A 3,807-nucleotide genomic window follows, 5' to 3' on the forward strand; every position below is an offset into this window, starting at 1 on the left:
GTGTAGGAAAAGGACTCATAATGTATGGTAATGATCTCAAAGCTGAGGGGTGATTTGTAGAATATAGAAAACCAAAGGCTTGAGATGAAGAAAAATGTCATGATTCATTTTCTAAAAAAGTTACTTCAGTAAAACTAGTACTAGATGACATGATAATTTGTCTGGTTACTTTATCAGTTATTTTACACTCTGCTGTGATTCTTATCTAGAAAACATTAGAAGACATCAACGTGCTGATTAGTATCTTTAATTTATCTCTTCAATGATTTTACAGAAGTCAGTTATGTATACATGTTGACAACACACCATGCAGCAGTACTCATCTTTAAATGTCTTCAAAATAATAATGTCAGGAATCAGAAACTTCACCAACAAAGAGGAAATGTAAAAGTCTGAGAATATTGATAAAAAAGCTCAGGCAACATTGTTCTAGAAACATACAAACGAGAAGTATTTGTGTTGATTGAATGCATGATGACAACATCAAATATAAATGAAAGATATTTTACATATAAGCATATTCATTAAGAAAAGATGAAGAGAACATTCTGTAAATGGTTGTATGCATGCTGCTTTTAAGAGAATGATTGTTAATGTAAATTCAATAGTTTTGCGTCAGAAACTTCACACAATAAAACCAAAAACTGCTCTAAACTAAGTAGACAAAGAATCACTAATTTTTTCACTATTTCTCCAGGATGGTCCATGTAGTTTTACTGTTTTTCTGGGAGCAATGAAGAGAGATGGGAACATCCTCCGATGCCGAAAGAAAAGACAGCAAATGGAAGTGAAGCTCACACACACACATGCTCATGCAAAAAAGAACCGCTTGCTGTACTAACACACACACACACCTCTTGTGTTAACCACCGATGCTTTAAGGTCTGTGCACTTCTGATACACCTCACACCACAGCCTTTTTGTCTGATGAAATCTCCCTTCCACCAGAGGTGGAGGATATTCCCTCCTCTTTGTGGGCATCACAAATACGATGATACAACAATAACCCTTATAGCAAGAATCCATAGATGGCATAACAACTGTGTCCAACTCCTTACTACAAAACAGCATCTTTATTCCCTGTCCAGACCATACGTCTAGACTTATTGGGTTTCTCTTTTGTCTCTGACTCCTCTGTACTCGCCTCTGGCCCTCTTCCTTACCGCTTCTCAGCCCAGGCAGCAGAGCTGTTTGCTTTGACCGAAGCCTGCAAATTGGCCGCTCACAAATCTGCTATGATAATGCTTCAGGAGGATACACTTCAGTGTCTTTAGTGGTAGGTGTGGTTGGTAGGAGGAGAAGCAGGGTCAGTACTGATGTCACACCTGAGGGGGGTGTGGTGGCTCTGTCTCTGTAATCTTCATGAGCAGCATCTGCAGAAGAGCAGGTGCATTGGTTTTGATTGGAAGGGACGCAACGAGGGAGACGCCAGGACGCAAGACACCTGAGAGACTGAATCTGAATTAAAGTTTTTTTTGGTGTCGACACTTCAAGTTTTTTTTGCACATAATCGAAACTGGTATGAAAGAGCGCGGGCTGGCGGAGGAGATCGCTCCCAAATGACTCTGTGGATCAGGCTGTCCGAGTGTGCTGGTCGCGGCACGAACGGTGAGTCACCTACACGCACCCCTTAAACAGACAGGACTGTTGAACACATTCAGGTAAGGCAGAAGTTATGGGCTAACAAGCCTTAGAGTCAGGCTCAATGAAAGCTTTTAGCTGTGGGTTTGCATAGCGGTGTAACCAAGCCGTTACTATTTACACAGACTCCAGGTATGCGTTTGGTGCATAGACTGTAAATATTACTGGACAAACCCTGACGCGTCTGTGACATAGGCAGAAAATGAGTCCAATCGACGGCCGCATCCATATTGGATTTGCTGTCTCAACCTAACTTTGGATCAACCTAGTAACAGCAGTAAGGTGGGACTGTGGGCGGGACCAAAGTTCGCAGACCGACCGACGCGACCGACGAGCTTGACGCTAGCAGCCTAGCAGGCTACTTCACAGCATAGCTAACAACTGCTCTATCTGCTACTGCTGTCCTGCTCCCACTCGTCCATAACTATAAACAGTAAGTTAACCTTAAACTTTTCTATGACACAGTTAAAACGAATTATCTTCAACCCAAAAATATAATTAAAGTCTTAAAACTACACATTAAAAAAAATTATTACCGGTGGTTATTAGTCAGAGCAGTGACTTTGTCTGGGTTAGTAGAACAAAACATTAGCAAAGTTGTAACATAAAATGTAAGAAACAGTTTGAGGCTAATCTTTACATTAAAATTCTCACATCGTGTTACAAATCATTACTTGGGTGTAATAACATGTTTAAAGTTTAGAAGTCTGTTTGAAAACCATAAAAGAAAGATATTTGGCGCTTTTTTTCTTTTCTTTTCGTTGTTGTTGATGAACCTACTGTTAGACATAAACTGTAAATAAACATGTGAGACATCCAGAAGAAATCAATATTACAAAGCATACAGTTCATGTTACTGTTCTGACAAAAAGAGGAATGTCTGTGTCTTATATTTACTGATGTCAACAGTGATGACGGTGAACATGACAACTAAAAAAGATATTTATTTTCTATAGAATCCTCTGAAGTCATGGAGTCTGTGGACAGTGATGGAGTGTCAGCTTCACCCGCCAAAACCTGTAAGTATTAGAATAAATTGTATTTTAAGACTGGCATCTATTATTATGAACTGCAGCTACCTTGTTCAATATTATTCCTGCAGATGTGGCTCATAACAAAAAAACAGCCTGAGCTGTCACATGTAGTTAACTGTACATTTTGTCTTGTCTGAGGCATTAATTGAACATTTTTGTATTTCTCCCTTAGACACCGTGTGGATTATTGGTGACAGCTGTGTCCGTCGAGGTGCCCAGAGAGCTGCAGAGACAGAGGGAAGGAACCTGGGCCTGAAGAACATCCACATGAGTTGGTTCGGCTGGGGTGGACTTCGCTGGAAAGGCCTCCTTCCCTTCTTTGAAAACTCACTCCGAGGGAGGTCTCCCCCGGATGGCCTCATCATTCATTGTGGGGGCAACAGCATGGGACATGTCAGTGGTGTCGTGCTGGTCAATATGATGAAGGAGGACCTTCAGCAACTCCACGCACGACACCCTGGCATGAAGATCATGCTGTCTGCCCTCACCCAGAGGTGCCAGTGGAGGCATGGCATCCATCCGGGGAAGATCGACAAATCTCGTAGGTTTGTCAACAGTGTTATGGCTACATTTGTTGGATCCATAAGCGGTGCAATGATTGAGCACCCTCAAATTAGACATGACAGTCCTGGGCTATTTTTGAAAGATGGAGTTCATTTCACATCTAGGGGAAATGATATATTTTTAAGTAATTTTGCTCATTGCCTTAAAGACCACTTCCAAATACAGTGAAACTCCACTGGAATTTGAAAGTGGCCTTTAGGACCTTTTTTTAGATGCCAAATTCATAGCCCACTGCCATGGCTAATGTTGAGTTTCTTTATACTTTTGTTAAACATCCGCTTCTGTAGCCATGACACTGTGTCCCCCCCCCCCCCCCCCCCCCCCAACCAACCACCCACTCTTTGCAGCTCCCTGGGCTCATGATGGACATAGCTGTCACCATACATATGTTATGTAAATATGAACGTTTGAAGCCTGAGTGAGTTCCTGTTCCTGCAGTCCCCCGTCTGTTCCTGCAGTCCCTTGCTGTTCCTGCAGTCCCTCGCTGTTCCTGCAGTCCCCCGTCTGTTCCTGCAGTCCCTCGCTGTTCCTGCAGTCCCCCGTCTGTTCTGCAGTCCCCCGTCTGTTC

At 42.5% G+C, this 3,807-nt stretch overlaps 1 long non-coding RNA gene across 1 annotated transcript; it reads left to right on the forward strand.

Annotated features, from left to right (window-relative positions):
• Positions 1-1,959: 1,959 nt before the first annotated feature.
• Positions 1,960-3,543, forward strand: LOC110005711 (uncharacterized). Its single transcript, XR_010665981.1, has 3 exons — positions 1,960-2,074; positions 2,598-2,660; positions 2,848-3,543. It is a non-coding gene; the product is annotated as an uncharacterized lncRNA (long non-coding RNA).
• Positions 3,544-3,807: the final 264 nt, after the last annotated feature.

The sequence above is a fragment of the Labrus bergylta genome, chromosome 1, assembly GCF_963930695.1.
Source record: "Labrus bergylta chromosome 1, fLabBer1.1, whole genome shotgun sequence".
NCBI lineage: Eukaryota > Metazoa > Chordata > Actinopteri > Labriformes > Labridae > Labrus > Labrus bergylta.